Source organism: Cygnus olor, chromosome 4, assembly GCF_009769625.2.
Source record: "Cygnus olor isolate bCygOlo1 chromosome 4, bCygOlo1.pri.v2, whole genome shotgun sequence".
In the NCBI taxonomy this organism is placed as follows: Eukaryota; Metazoa; Chordata; class Aves; order Anseriformes; family Anatidae; genus Cygnus; species Cygnus olor.
In genome coordinates, this window is record NC_049172.1 from 7,562,636 (window position 1) to 7,579,566 (window position 16,931).

The following is a 16,931-nucleotide window of genomic DNA, read 5'->3' on the forward strand; positions in this document are numbered from 1 at the left end:
GCTTTCTCCCACAGTATCCTATAGAACTGTCCAATCTGTGTATTAATAAAAATAGCCACAGGCTTATAAAACAAAAAGGTAGTAAACATGTAAGTTTGTTTACATACCTAGTTTTGTACAAAATATTTAATGTCATTAAACTTTTAGGTAAATGGGTAGCCATTGTCAATTTCTTGCAGTAAGCCTGAGGAGACTGAAGAATAAATGTCTGAAGCATCAATTCTGAAGTGTTTTTATATGGTACAAAACTGGTAAAACAAGGAAAGAAAAAACTATTGCTGTATTCAAAGAGGTGTAAGAAAGTGCCAAAATATAGCCTGGGAAGAAGGGGTGAAAGATGAGGAATGTGTGAATTAACAGCATCTGGGTGTACTGTAAGTCTTGGAACATGCAGTGCTTTTCATTGTCCCTTGTCCAGCTGTGCTGTCACTGTCTTGTGTTTCAGGTTGTCTGTAGCTTAGAAAACTTAATTTTTAATGAGCTGCCCAAATTCTGGGAGTTTGAATTAGTAGTTTTTAGCAAACCTTAGACTGAACTCAAAGCTTCCATCCAATGTAATGTTACCTTTTCCTACAGAAAGGCTTGGAAAAATACTCTGGACTCCATGGGACCCTTACTAAAAGCCAAAAGCATTGTTTCAACCTAGTAAAATGACATGCATTTTCTCTTATACATGTAAGTCTGGGCCTGATGGATTTAAAACTAGATTTTTTTTGAAGAACATTCTGCACTGTGGAGTACTAAACAACATAGTTGAGCTTACAAGTTAAATCCATAGGGCTTTCAGACTGCCTACCCATGAAGTTTTAGATGACTTCCCTGTGAATCCATTGCCCTCTTAAGAACAGTCAGTGGTTTCTACAGTTTTGAGTGACTAGCATTTAATTGGGTCTTACAGTAAAGTTCTTACGTAGAACATGTGCCTTTCCACATTGAGCAAAATGTTGTCTTGTTTGGGAACTTCGTGTGTCAAGAGTTTCCTTTGTTTAGGTGGCTTGATGTTTTCTGCTCATGCTTGTATACTTTCTTCCCATCTCTCAGCTGCCAGTTCAGAAACAAATGAAAATGACATCGGAAGTAAAGAAAGGGTTTATACCTGGCTATTCCATTTTGAATCTGTCCCAACTAGACCTGGTGAGCAGGAGTGCAGAACATATTAGCAAGCAGTGTGGAACCAAACCTGTCTTAGCTATCGAATGCACCTGCTGAACCTCTCCATTGCCATTTCAAAGCTCCAGAAGCTGTTGAATTTTGAACATAATGCATTTTGATCTCTCCGGTGTAGTTGCTTGAACAGAACTACTGCCCTTCAGCCCTGAAAGTTTTGTTTTCTACCAGAACTCGTTTGCTGGAATCTAGTTCTGCAGCAAAGCCTTTAATAAGCACTTAAATCCCTTCCCATATACCAAAACCCATGGTCGTTTCTGTTCTTGCCTGGTCGCTGCCTGGCACTTCCCCAGAAGACCATGGGATTCCCTAGCCTTCCTATTCTTGAAATGAAGCAGATTCTGATGTCCAGAGTTAAATGTGAATTGTGGCTGAGCACATGATTGTTTTGCTTCCCAGCACTAACTTGTTTTGTGTGATGCCTTAAATGTTTAAAAAAAAAAAAAAAAAAACACCATTCTGGCTGAAGTCAATCTGTTGGTGTCAGTTGCCTGCTAACCAAACATAACTCAGTCGTCTTATTCCCTGCTAGTACTGAGCCAGTGATGAGTTTAACCATGCATTTGTGGGGTTTGTGATCACATGTGCTCCTGTGCTTTTCCCATCTCTTTTTTTTTTTTCTAAATCCTGGTCCTTTTCAACTTTATTAAAATGTTTTTAATAAAGGTAAAAACTACACTGAGTCTAGTCGCTGCTTTTTTGGTCACTATGATGCTATACTATGTGGAATTCCACCTGTTGCTAAACCCAGATAAAAACTGTGTGACTTTGGCATAATCTGCTTAGGGGATTTTCCCTTTTTTTTTTTTTTTTTTACCTCTAGCCATGTAAGTATGATAGCAAAAATGATACTTGAAAGTGTGTGTGAATATATCATAAAAGCAAAAATGACTCATCTATTTTTTCAAAGTAGAAAATGACTGTTTTGTTACTTCTAAAGGATTTCTTTGGATGACTTTCTGTAATGAATTCTTGGATTTTGCTTACAGTAGGTAGTTAACAAAAAAATATTGATCTGATGTTGTGCCTGTTAGTGTTACCTAGGAATTGGAGCCAACCTCATAGGTAAGGTTTGGCGTTCTCTGAAATAGAGCAACTTTTTTGTTTGAACTTTCTCTTCCTTCGTACGAACAGGGTAGTTATCTTAGTGCATCTCACCCTGAGCCATATAAATATGCAGAAAGTATAATGAGAAATTGAAAGGTACTACTTTATTTCTGTAGTTTGAATGAAAATAAAGCTTCTGAGGAACTGAATGTCTCTGCTTCTTCACTGTATGGGGTGTTGAGAAATGCAAATCAAGGACAAATTAGTAGTTGAAATGTGTTCAGTCTTCAGTTTGTTGGGGCTCATGCATAGTTTGCGCTTCTGCAGCTTGTCCACAGGTTAGCCTCGTTCCAAATAATGTGTGCAGCGTGGCTAGAAATGCTGCTGACTGCTCTTCCCTTGTTTATCATAGTTTCTCCAGCAGGAAAAGTGAAGCCTGAATATGCTTGTATAATGGTACCAGCTATCAGAGGATTGCAGCTGCTCTTCTCACGGAAGCACCTGGGTTCCCGCTGTGCCACCCAGTGGTGTTAAACAGCTGGAGACAGCACCTTCAGCTGGCACGAGGGCCTGTAGGCAATTCTCGGGGGGCTTCACAGCCAAAAAGAAACTTGGAAACTTGCTCTGTAAGCATATCGTTGCGCAGCTGTCCACTTAGTACTGGAGGTTTTAGTGGGACACAAGACTAGATGTTTGCTGTAAGCTCACTTTACCACAGGGCCTCAGTTCTTGTGTGTTTGCAAAATGGTGATGTTCCTGTACAGGTAGGAAACGGGGCCTACTGCCTTGCAGAAGTGGAGATGCTGCTTTCAAGTCTCCCTGAACCTGCCCCAGTCCTTGTGTTCATTCCCTAAAGGCAAGGCAGGAATAGCCATGGTCTGGACAGATGCACTCCAGATTTGGGGGGTTAAAAAAGCTTAAAAGGCCTTACAGTTACTGAAGTCATCAATGGAGGGCGAGGAGGGGTGGGGGATGAGGCCAGAACTAAGGTTTCCTTAGACCATGAGGGTTGTTCAAAGGTATTCTGGGAAGTAAAAACTCAGAGTGGGATTCAAGCACCAGCAGGTTTAGCTGGGAAGTAACGTAATTGTAAGTCTAACTCTTTGTTGTAAGGAAGTGGTATTCCTTCCTTTTAAATACTTCCGAACAGTTCAAGTTTTTTTTTCCTGGAGTCCATGTATACACCTGCAATACTTACAGAAACCTTCCCTCATAAGTAGACACATATCCTCAAACTAATGTTTGTTAAAATTTGTGAAGGTCACCTCTTCAGATCATATGGATTTGTCTCATCTTTCACCTTCATTACACTGGGAATTTACTCATTTTGTTTTTAATTTTTGTTTTTTGGTTTGTAGTAGAGGTGTGGACTAGTCATAAGCTGCAAGAGCAGTCAGCTGTTTGGGGCTGCAACACAATTTTTTCTGCATTTGGGTATAGGTACTTTAAATGGAGCAGTTGGTCCTTTCATACTTTGGTCAGGTGTGAAGATGGTGAAAAATGAACTATATGATGGTTTTCCTGTGTTTTTATTTATTTATTTATTTGTTTATTTTTACCAGAATTCTGGGGCTTTTCCTTTGCTGTTCCTTCACAGATGCAGCGCTGCTGAGGCTTCCCTCACTGGCAGTGTGTGCAGTGGGTCTCTCCCCTGGGGGGGGGGTGCTGGTGATAACTGGGGTGCCCTCATTTAGGGGCAGCTCTCAGCAGCTGGGATCTGGCTGTATTCTGTAAGTTTTTGCCATGGGAGCTACCAGTTACCTTCGTTAAGCTCCAGGATGGAGGTGAGGTTTTCAGCTCTACCCTCTGAGGTCGTGTCCACCAACTGGACCTGTATTGTGGTGTGGAAACGTGCTCTCGGGCCTGATCCACCTGATGTTATTGCACTAACCCTGTCACTTGTAGGATTTATTTATTTATTTTATATTGTGATACAATCCAGAACAAGTATTCATGTGAAACGCTAGGTCTCCTGCCAGAACATGATTAATTCTGAACACAACCCCAGCATTTCCTCAGTTGCGCTCTCGGGGCTACGTTTCCACTGCACTGAAGCAAATGGTTTAGGGTCATCTCTAATAAAATTCTTCCAAGGCAACTCAGTCCTTTTCTGCCCCAACAATTTAAAATAAATGCATGGCCTCTTCCCCACGTTGTGTCAGTTCGGAGAGGCCTTTTCTTTCCATGCTTTATAACACATACAGACTCAGGACTTCCCCGGCTTTGCTGAGCCCTGCTCAATGCTGAGTGCTAAAATGTTTGATGGGTTTTTGGGTAGCGTGTTGGTCAAGGCACCTGCTTCCAGGCTGGGCTGGGTGCAGCTGGGCTTGGCTCTGAGGTTAGTATGTTTGCTTGGAAAGGAAGAGAAAACAGATTCCTAGGGGCTTAGTGCATGTATTTAGGGGGGTTTCCAAAGCTGAGCTGTGACAATGTGGAGAAGGCACGTAGTTATAACAGCTTTTCAACTCTGTGCAGGAGAAAGTAGGGAGGAGAGTCCAGCAGCAGATAAAGAAGGAGCAGAGGCTCACGAGGGCACGCCACAGGGCAGTGAAACTATGACTCAGCCGTGCCTGAGCTGCTGGGGCAGTGGAACAGCTCTTGCTGGATCTAAGAGATAACTTAAAAGACCATTAAAATCCGTAGGTTTTGTCCTAAAGAGCTGTTTGATGTGTGATACGGGCAGCAGCGCAGCGCTGCCTTGCATGAGCTCTGAGCAGCGTGCGCCAGCTGGAGCACCGAGCTTCCCCAGCCGCGTTTGCCCTGCAGTTTCTCGTCAGGTGGATTTTTGCTTGGTTAAAATGCAGCTGCTGGGCTGCAGGCAACAAGCAGCCCTTTAGTGGAGGTGAAATTTCAAAGCAGCCCAGCAGCAGAGCGTGTGTGAGCTGTTCCATGCCTCCTAATGGCATTCGAGGACGGGTGACTCACGCTGGAGGTTTTGTGCCAGAGGGCTCAGCAGGCAGGCATCGTCCCGGCATTAATGCCAGCGAGGAAACGAGTATTAGTGGTGGCAATGGGGACACATGAAAGGGAGCTGGTCCAAAGCATTCCCTTGGGCAGATGCTGAACCTGGATTCAGGTGTGATAAAGGTGGAACAAGCCTTACAGTTCATCATCGGTCGGCATCACATCCTCTTTGTAGAGCGGCTGCTCTGCGAGGTGACTGGTGCACGTAACGGCTCTGTCTCTTGCCTACCTTCATGCAACGTTTCAGGTTTTTCCTTTTTCAGCCCGTGCTGCTCCCTCACTAAAGCAGACAAATGCCGTTGCTGAACGGGGCAGTTCATATTTTCCAGATTGCAGTCTGAGCTCTCCCTTGAGCTCAGGGCAGTTGACTGTGAAGGCCTTTTAACTGCTCAAGTCTAAATGGGGGGAAAGTGAGCCTGCAGCTCTCTGCAGCAAGGTCCCTGTGGAGACATCACTACTCAGCCAGAAGAGAAAGAGCTTTTGCTCTCTGGACAGAGCTTGCCCCAGCATTCATCCAACGTGCCCCCGAGGTGCTAGCAGATGGCGATGTGAAGGTAGGAACGGCAGAGAAAAACACGAGTTTCCTTGAGTTCCCACTGGTCTGTCTAAGTCTGGCCAGGTCTTCATGTCTGTGTGGTGTTGGGGTAAAACACACCATCCACTGTCTTCCCTCCTTCCCTGGGATATCTTACACAGAATTAAATTGAGTTTGTGATCTCATACTAGGGGAAGCGATTCAGGTAAGCTGCTACTTGGCCATTTTGTTTTCCACCTAGTAGGACCTGGTGACTGATTTATTTATTGGCAAATATCAGCGAACACCAAGGGCTGAGCTCTTTTCCAGTATTTTCTGCCCTGTGGCTTCAAGTTCATTTGCTCCATTCTTAGCTCTATTTTTCACCCATGCAGAAAAGTGGTTGGCAGCTTAAAAACACTAGCCTGTTTTGTTGTTGTTATTTTCCCCTTGCAGCAAAGTTTTATTGTTTGTGTTTTGTCATGAAGCAACATGGAGCTGATCCGTTGTGATCTAGATTTTGCTGCAGAGGCTATAAAGAGGGACAGGGATGTGGCTGCATGTGTTAAGAGTTTGCTTGGGATAAAGGAGCTCTTCAAAGCCACAAAGGTGGCAGGAGCCGGGAGGACCAAGCAGGGCCCAGTGCTCCCCCTGGGAAATGACGTGCCAAGTGGCATGGGGTAGCAAGCTCCTGGCGGTCCTGCTGGGCTGCAAACTCCCTCCTGGGCTCCAGCACCACCCCTGCCTTTTGGGCATCCTCCTTTCCCTGCATGAAGAGCAGAGCTGAGGGGAGTGTGAGAGGCCCACCAGTGCTCCGATCGTGTTGGGTTTGCCCTGGAAAGGCTGAGCAGCCGCACCTCCATGTGCAATAAGCACCAGGTCCCAAATGGAGCTGCGCTGAAAAGCACGGGCAAGGCGAGGTACAAGCCAGCAGCGCCTTGCCTTCTCCCAACAGTCAGCATCGTGTTCGTCTGCCGTGTGTGCAGGAGCACACAAAACCTTCCCGGTGCTTTCCCGTACAGCTGTTTGTAACTGCCTCAGCAAGAGGCACTTAAGCAAGGTTTGGAAAAATCAATAGGCTTCAGCTGCGGGGGCACGAGGTGGCGTTTGCACCAAGCCCTTTAGACAGCTTGTTCCTTTTTATCTAGCGGCATGAGATGTGCAAGAGGAAAATAACTGTTGCAGAAAATGTTCTTGTGCCTTGCCACTGTCGAAAGCAGCAGGATCTGCCATAGATACAGCAGCTCTCTGTAGCCGTCGTGATTAGAAAGGTAACTCCTCAGCCACGGCAGACTCCACAGCGTCTGTGCCAGTACAGCCCTCGGTTTGATGTGGCTGTTGCTCTCCCTTCAGTCCCGAAGGACAAAGCTGTGATATTTCTGTTCACATGGTTAATCATTATCTATTAATTGCAGTATTAGTAGGAAAAATGAATTATGTTTAAATGTAACACGGGAGCCAGCTGACAGGAGTTTTCTCATTAAATTCATGTTCCACAGACTAAAATGTCACTAAAAAGAGAATAAGCTTTAGTTTTTTCCATGTGGTGAAGTCCAGGGCCTGTTTGTTCTTTGGAGACTTTAGAAAAAAAAAAAAAAAAAAAGACACAACCTTCAAACGCAGGGTTTTCATTACTGCTAGTAGAGCTACAAAAATGATACTTTATTACTTAGAGCATTCCATGCAGAAAATTGCTTTTCTGGCTCACTTGGGAGCTGGGAGTGCTGCTGTTTGCGTCCCCTTGGCTCATACTGTGTTCTTGGCCATGCTTATTTTAAGCTTGGGGCTGACAGCAAGGATGTCCTCCTATCTGCTGGCTTGGTTAAAATGTTGACCTAACCCATTTCTCATTTCCAACAGCGGTTAATGACAAAACAGCTTAAGAAATTAAAGATCTGCAGTGTGATCCTTCCTCTGGCACTCCTTCTCAGCTTCTGCCAATAAAACCACCTCGAATCTGGACCATCGTATTTAACAGCAGCTGGTTGATCTGCCTCCACTGACTTGGCCAGTCCCCTTCTGAACAGATTTATGGTGTTGGCCTTAGATATTCTCATGGCGATTGAGTTTCCAGCATAACGATGAATTGTGAGGAGGCAATGCCATCTGTACCATCCTCTGCAGTAACTTCCCACAAACAGACCCATCTTCGGGTTGAGCCTGCCCTTCCAATTTAGTCTGGTAGCAGACATGCAGTAAATACCACTGTACAAAAGAAGGTAGAGATAAAAATCTAAAGCAAAGATCAATCTATGCCCTCCACCAGTCCTGTTTACATCTCAGTTTGTATCTCTTCTTCATTTGGGTTGTTCAGTTGGTGAGTACTGGGAATCTGGTTAACTTAATTTCCTCCATCTAAGATGACGCAAACCATATATCATGGAATGTAAATAAAAGTCTTGCAGTTAAGCAGACAATGCCTTGAAATGAGACGATGCCTTGAATGGAATGACAGAAGCAGACTGATAACCAGCAGCTCTTCTGCAAAACAGCACCAGCTGCCTCCTCCCCGTGACCACCTCACCTCACAAAAAGGACCGTGTTTGTTCCAAATGCAAGCCTTGGGTTGTTTTTTGTTTGTTTGTTTGTTTGTTTTTGTTTTTGTTTTTTTTTTTTTAACCTTAGTAACAGTTGGACCATGAAATCTGGATTTCACTTGGCAGAGCTGTCCACATCAGGCTCTTCACTCTTCTGCCTCTGTAAGTCCCCTTTTGATTAAAAATAAATTCAAATGGCAAATGAAATACACTGTATATTTGCAAAGGAACCATCCCTCCTGTGCCTGTGCCCTGTTGTGTTAGCTATTCTCGCGCAGCTGCCACCGGTTCCCGATTACTTCAGGAACCTTGTGGCCTAACAAATGAAACAGCCGTAAACAAAGCCAGCCTTATTTCTTCACGCCAGGCATTTTGCCAGGGAAAGTCAGCGCTGGCTGGCTCAACTCTGTTGTCAGACAAGAGGTATGAGGAAAGAGATGACTCATGTCTCAGCTCATCTTCCCCCGGCACTGTGAGGGAGCTGAGGATGGTCCCCTCCCTCCATGGGATCCACAGCCCTGAGCTGCACACACCCAGCAGCAGGACCTCACGTGCAGGCCATGTTCATCTGGACTGGAAGCCTGAGGAGCATTCCTGCGTGGCTGGTCCCCCAGGGGAGCACAGGCCTATTGCCTCATGCTGCCTTCTTCCAGAGCTCAGGCTCCCTCCTCCATTAAACATAATAATAAATAAATAAATAAATAAAATAATAATAATAATAATAATAATTAGACGCCTTTCACAGGTGTCTAAGGTAGCTACAGTAGCCTTTATTTTAATGCTGACCTTCAAATGAATAAATGCCTTCAGCTGAATCCTATTTTTGACTACTTTCTTCCATATGAAGGAAGGCTGAAGTGAGAGTGATGGTTGAGGATGTCACGATTTTTCTTTTCTGCTTACTCTTTACATGACAAACTGAGATTTCATCTATCCTGGATGACAGAATGGCAAAGCTGGAAATCTAGCAAAAGACTGGATTCACAAGAGGAAAAGATGGATCTACGTGAGAGGAAGGGTTTTGTTTGTTTCGTTTCATTTTGTTCTAGAATAAATAAATTCATGGTGGAGCTAGCAAAAAGGAAGGAACTGTTTATAATGATAAATATGGATACAGACAAAAAATTTAAAAAAAAAGCAGTCCTCAGATATTTTTTCTGTTACCGAGCATGAATTTCAGGAGCATAGTTTTCATATTTGAAAACGCTGGTGTCTGCAAAGGAGGAAAAGCCAGAACCTGCTGTAATTGCTACAATTCCCCCATGTAGTATTATTTGTTAATTTTTCTCTGCCAAAGAAATGTCTTATCAGATCTAGACGTATCACATTGTCTACTGAAATAAAATGTAAATCTTTCCCAGTTGAATTTTGTTGAAGATAGAAATACTAGCAAAGGTTTTGTCAAAGATAGAAATACGTCTAAAACAACTGTGCTTTATTTGTGCACAAGTTCTACCGGTAAGAGAAACTTAATGAATGTCTGTCTTCTTGTCTCTATAAAACCAACTTTCACACATCTCCTTACTGTAATTTATTAACGAAAACTCTTCTTGTACTTACAAAAATATCAGACATTCAACGTAATAGTTTTTTAATATAATTTATTTTACATTCACGGGGTAAGGGGATACAAATCTTTCAATAATCACAGAATCATAGAATGGCCTGGTTTGAAAAGGACCTTAAAGATCATCTAGTTTCAACACCCCTGCTCTGGGCAGGGTTGCCTCCAGGGATGGGGCATCCACAACCTCTCTGGGCAACATGTTCCAGTGCCTTACCACCCTCTGAGTGAAAAACTCTCTCCTAATTTCTAACCTAAATCTCCCGTCTTAGTTTAAAACCATTCCCCCTTGTCCTATCACAATCAACAAATGCTTCTTGTCCATCGGGACCCCCAAGACCTTCTCCGCAGGGCTGCTCTCAAGTTCTTCTTTGCCCAGTCTATATAAATACCTGGGATTGCCCCACCCCAAGTGCAACACCTTGCACTTGGCCTCGTTGAACCTCATTAGTTTCTCATGGGCCCACTTCTCCAGCCTGTCCAAGTCCCTCTGGGTGGCATCCCTTCCTTCTATTGTATCAACTGCACAGCTCAGCTTGGTGTCATCTGCAAACTTGCTGAGGGTGCACTCGATTCCATTGTCTATGTCATTGATAAAGATGTTGAAGAGCATTGGTCCCAAGGCTGACCCCTGAGGGACACCACTTGTGACCAGCCTCCACCCAGACATAGAACTGTTGATCACAACCCTTTGGCTATGACCAGCCAACCAATTCTTTATCCACCTAACAGTCCATCCTTCAAATCCATACCTCTCCAATTTAGAGAGAAGAATGTGGTGAGGGACCATATCAAAGGCTTTGCTCAAGTCCAGGTAGAAGATATCCATCGTCCTTCCTTTGTCCACCGATGCCGTCACTCCATCATAGAAGGCCACCAGATTGGTTAGGCAAGATCTGCCTTTGGTGAAGCCATGCTGGCTGTTTCGGATCACCTCTTTATCTCATGCATGCCTCGCAGAGCAGTGTACCTGTTCTGCAGGGGCAGCTGGGGAGGTAGGGAAATCACTGGGCAGGTGCACCTGCTACGCTTGTAACGCTGAGCAGGGACCTTTTGCCATTGCCCCGTCCCCCAATTCATCACCGTTGTTGTTAGGGGGAGGAGAGTGGGCTCACTGTACCAGGAACTCCGTCTGCCTGCTGGTCCCCTCCTATTACCTGCTTGCAAGGCAGTAGGGAGTGATGTATTTCTTGTGGAGCCTCTGCTAGCTGCCTAAGCCTCAGGGCTGGTATTTGGGGTGTCTCACCCCGGTGCCTTTCTTTCAGGCCTGGCAGGGAGTTGCTCCACCAGTCTATCTCCCGCTCACACTCCCTGATAGCCCTTAACCTCTCCACCTCCTCCTCGAGCTCTGCCACCAGGCTGAGCAGGCCATCCACCTGCTCGCACCTCACACACACAGTGTCTCTGCCACCCTCAGATGGCAGCAACAGGCTCAGGCACTCCCTGCACCCAGAGACCTGAACTGCTGCGTTTTTGAGCGGGCAGTCAGTCTGGGTCACCACAGACTTTCTAGAAAGAGCTTTCTGCCTAGTGCAGACCATGGCGGTTTAGCTACAGGCAGACAGCCGGTAGACGAGCTGTTCTCCTGAGCGGGGAGGGACGCTCTGCCATGTCCCAGTCCACCATGCCCTGCCTGCCCGGCCTGGTGGCCGCACTCCCCAGGGGCTGCCTTTGTACAACATGGAGGGGGCGCTGCTGGCTCCAGCCGCGCCTCGTCAGCCTCCCTCACGAGGGCTGCCGGGCCCTGGGGGCTCCCTTGGCTGCCTCGAGTGGCCTCGATGCCGGAGAAAAAGCCCTGCCCACCTCGATCCCTCGCTCCACTGCCCTGGAGCTGATCGCCTCAGCGAGTGTCTGAATAAGTGTGCGAAGACAAGCTCAAATTAACAGAAAATCCCAGCTATAACCTATTTTCCTGTGAAAAAAAGCACAGGGCAAGGAATCTAATATGTATAGACACACAAAGAGTTTGCGGTTTATTTCAGTCCTCAGATTTAATTGAAGCAACTGTATTTGTGTTAGGGACCTAGGTGTAATGCATAGGCTGTGCTTAGTGTCTGCTTTAGATAAAGTGTCTTAGGAAGTGGCCTCATGGAAGAAATGACATAGTGATGTATGTTCCACATCTTTAGATGGGTTTACCTAAGAGGGGAAGGATGTGCTTCCTGCTCTCTGACTTTATGGATACATGCTTGGTTGGGAAAAAAAGATGTGTTATTAGTGCGTGATAGTTCACATCCTATCACGGACAGAGCGGTTTGCATTTTAGTGTGAGTCACACTGAACTATGCACTTCCTGATGCCAATCGGTTGTTTCATCCTGTTAGCTCTTGCTAAAACTATGTCTGGCTTGCTCTCACCTATCCAGCATTAGTTACCTTGCCTTAGACGATGTAGGCTCAGGCTACACCTTTTCTCACAACCAGAGACAAGGCCCAGGCCTCCTGCTTGTACAGTGCTTGTGATCCTGCCAGCCTGGGGACATACCTTGGATGAGGGATCTGATCTGCAGCTTCTGTCAGTCATTATCATTTTGTGAAAATCCTGGTTTCAGACTTACCTGTCTGCCTGACACTGCCAGGCTTCCCTTTGGATGTATTCATTGGATCTGACTCTGGCTTTATCTACTGCTAGGTGCTATTACTTGTTTTACTGTTGCAAGTCTCCCCTTGCTAGACCAGAACTTGTGGTATTTGTCAGAAAGAGACAGCTTTAAGGCAGCCAGATAACCTGACCAGCCTGCTGCTCTGCAAAGAGTTTTGTGGGATTTGCTGATAACGACAAGGCAGCTGCACTGAAGGTGAGTAGATGCTGATAGCTGTGGGGGAGCAAGGCTCCCAGTGGCAGACTCATACCCCTCTGGCATATTTCTTCAAATACTCCTAAAGATAAGCACTTACAAACTTATGAACATTTTCAAGATCCTATTACTGATGATGGTGTCCATTTACAGTAGTTTCTCTGTCTCTGCATGTCATGAAGCTTCAGATGTTCAGGCACATGCTCATGATTTCTTTCCCATTAGAATGACTGCTTTGGTTTGCAAGCCTGCAAGAACTGCTCCTTGTCTCTTTGCAACAAACTAAATGATATCAAGCTCCTTCCAGACAGTCTGGGTGATACTTATCAAAGAGTTACTCATAGAAGTCTTGCCTGTAGGAGTCCACCCCCAGTACGAGGCATCAGGACTGAGTGCAGTTGACCCATGGAGCTGCTGGTTCCATTAACTCTATTCAATCTGTTTTGGAAACTGGTTTTAAGACTCCCAGGATTAACATAAGCTTTTTCACTTAGGGACTATATAGACCTACAAGGCCATGTGGGTGCCATTTTGCTAGCACTCCCACTAGTTAAAATTTTCATTGTAGCTCAAATTCAAAGGGATTCAAGTATTTTAAGACTGTCATTCAACCTTGTACATATGGGCCAAGTCTGTCTGGTACGCATCTATAATGAAAACCTTAAGAAGAGCAGAGATGCATAGCCTCAGTACGAGTGCAATAGAGAAGATGTGGCTTTAGGCTTAACCTGGTGGGCTTCACCACTGCAGGGAGGTATGGAGAGAAACACCTACATCCTCCCAGAAAACAACGCAAATAGAAAAGCAAAGACTACAAAGCAAAAAGCTGAAGGGAGAAGCTGCGTCTAAGGAGGAGACAGCTCAGAAGGAGGTCAAACAGAGAACCACTGCATGTCCTGCAAATATTTATCATGATGACGCATGGGGGGGGCATAAAAGCAGTCTGAAAATTTGAGGATTTGCCATCTGCAGAAAAAGAAAGGGAATTGGAGTGCAAGTGTTATTCTTTTTTCTCTGGCTTTGTTGTCAGAGTGCCAAGACAGGTTATAGTCACAGACGAGGCTGCAACCTTCCTCAGTCCCCTGTCTGCAGGGGATGCAGGCAGCCTGGCCAGCCTCCTTGCACTGCTTTCATTTCAGTCCAGCTCCACTCTCATGCCAAATGATTTTAGAAGATCTGCAGACTGTCCTTGCCTGCCTTTGCCTTTTCCTATGTACTTTTCACAGGAGGGATGGCTCAGTTTTGTTTGACACGACTTTGAAGTCCGCTGCCTTTGAGTCAACCCATGTGAGACTCAAGTGGCAGCAGCAGCAGGGAGACTGCTCGGCTTCAAGAACAGCTGGAGTTGTTCTGTGACCTGACAAAGAAGGTGAGCGTATTTTGCTCCCTGTGTGGCAGAAAGCCATGCATTAATGGAGATAGAAAATAGGTATGTGGGAGGAAGCCCTCACTCAAACAGTTAATACACCTAAATGTGAAGAAAGAGGATTTGGTGTCAAAGTATGCCTGTTGCCAATGGCTTGATCCAGTCAGCATGACATGTATCGCTGAACCTTTGTTCCCTGATGTTGTGAGCATCTAAGTTTCTTCTGGTTTTGAAATTTACTGCTTCTGACATGCAGGGATATCTTTTTTTTTTTTCCAATGTGCAAGTGGGCTAGCCTGTGGGATGGGAGTGTTGATAGCACACAGCTGACCACACTTTGCTGAGAGCTTTTGTGCAGCTGAATTTTCAGCTCCTGGCTGCAATGATAGTTTGGAAGAAGAAGGATCAAACTGGACAGCTCTCATCAACTCCTCTGATTCATGATTCCTGAAGAGATTTTCCTCCTATTCTGTTTTTCTCTATTATATAAAGGAAAACCTACACACTTTTCCCTTTGTATTTAGACAGCAGGCATGGATTAGGCTTGCTAACCAATAATCAGCTTTCACTGGCTTAAAATTAACCAAAACAGCCCTATTTTTTTCTTCCCTCATCTGGTGCAGCAGGGCTCAGAAGGTGTCTGGAGGAGGTAGTGTGACTTGTGTGTCAGGGTGAGGAGAGAGATGACCTGTGGCAAGCTCTTTCCATTGCCAGGGGCACAGTGTCTTGCCTGCCCATGATTTTGCCTTTCCTAGCCTCCCGGCTGCCAGGATGGTGAGAGGAGAAAGCTGGGCTGCTGTGGGATGGAGGAAGGGAGAGGTGTCCTCCTGGTGGGGATGGGGAGAGGGCCAGCAGCAGCAGGAGTCCTGCGCCACCACCCGCCACCCTCAACCCGCTCCCGCTCCCACCCTTACCTCACAGGGTGATGGAGAGGAAACGTGCTTGTGTTACGTGACCTGATCCCCTGCATCTCGTTGAGGCCTGTTAGCTCTACCTGACCACACTCACGTCACCTCCCGAGGGCTCACAGTGCCAGCAAGAGGAGGCCGGAGCCTGTCCCTGCCCCAGTGCAGCTCCTCTGGAGGCTGCTTTGCTGTGGGGCTGGGGATGTTTGGCCTTACCTCGTCTCCTCTAATGAAATTTTGTTTTCTTTTCGTGTTCATCTAGGGGGTTGTTTGTTTTCTAACAGGCCCAGTGGCTGGAACCTTGTAGTGTAACCGTAGTGTGTGTCTCCAGGTTTGTGTCACGTTGGTTTGGGGTTTGCTTTCCTCTTTTTTTCTTTTTTTTTTTTTTTTTTTGGCAGAGCAGCAGTTAAACTTTTCCCTTTTCCACTGTTGAGTGGCTGGGCGAATGACCTCCTGAAATCACAACAGAGGCCCCTTTTCTGTGCTAAAACAGCAGCTCTGTAATAGTCCACAGGGTAGCACAGAGCTGTGCCCAGCAGGCAAAGCTTGCATTCCCAGCTTCTTCTGTTGGCCAAACCATGCTGGGAGATGTAACGTGAGGCTGAAACCCTCCACAGGGTGTGGAAAGGCTGTCTGTGTGTGAAGCATCTTTGAATCTTGTTTTAGACAGCGTTGCATAAAAGAAGGCTATTTTCCTCTTCTAGCATTAGGGGGAGCACAGCTGCTAAGAGAGTACGTGGTTTAAAAACAAAACAAAACAAAAACAGAGGATAAAAGCAGAGAAAAAGAAACAGTCCAAGCCTCACTAGTCTGATTTAAACCCTCTCCCTGTATTACAGTCTGTTTATATTCCCTGTGCCACCAGCAGCTAATCTCCTGCTGCTATCCAAGACTGCAGGACATTGCTTCTAGAGACATCAGGCAAGACAAGGAATGGAAATGGACAGTCTGATCATGCTTCTGCCACTTAGGATATATTTGCTAAGAAGCAAAGATGACTGAGTTGCTTTAGCAATTGTTGAAACCTTGCTTGGCATCCCAGTTTCCTTGTCTATGACACTGCTAACCGTTTAGGAATGCTAGTACAACCACCAGGACTGTCTCTGAGATGTCTCATTTTACAGATCACACTCTCTTGTTTGAGCTTCCAGCGGTGTAATGGGTGTCTGTGTGTAGGCCCTTGGCTATGGAGGAAAATATTCTTCTCTTGTTCCAGGCCGTTGGCTCTGCAGTTGGGTTTTGGTTTGTATTTTGGTGGGAATGTTGCCCATTAACCTGTGTGGTACAATCTCTCCACCCCCAGCCAAAATCACCAACTCCTATTGATCTGCTCAGAGCTGGGATTTCGTGTGTGGAATCAAAGTCCTTAGGCCTGTGCAATTACCCTGCCACCACCTCTGCTGCTTTGTGCTTGTTTCCTCTGCTCACAGAAAGTGCCTTATTGACCAGTCCTCTTCAAACCCACGAGGATACTTCCTGGCTACTCTGTGGGCCAGGCTAGCAGAATCAGTCCCTGAGCGCATAAAAGACACCATATAACAACATGTTCTCAAGGATATTTGATTTCATGTGTTTTTCTTTGAGTCAGCACATATTTTAATCATTGGGATGGTTGTGCTGATTGATTGTTTGGCTGATTCCCCTAGATTCAATACCTAAAAATAGATGTCCAGAAGTTACATAAACCTGGGGCTAAGGCAGCTCTCTGAGTTTTCTCTGGAAACCACAAGCCCAAGTTGGGGCTTGCTGCTCTGTGGAAGAGCAGAGCCCATCCTCTGAGAGCTGGCAATGATGTCCCAGACTTGTTTTTTAATGAGAGACAAGGGGGAATGTGGTGGTTTGGTTCAGCTCTTTCCAGTGATGTGATCAGATGGGTCTTGCTGGTGTTACTGGCTTGGTTCTGTCAGGTTTGCAGGAACGTGGCAGCATCCATGCCTCTCATCCATTTTGCACACATTGAATTGACTTATTTGGGAATATACTAATGCTCGTATCACCAAAAAAATGAAGGATAAAGTGAGTAAGAAGAAGGATTCCTTCCCAGGGAAGGGTCAGTAATGCCCAAAACAG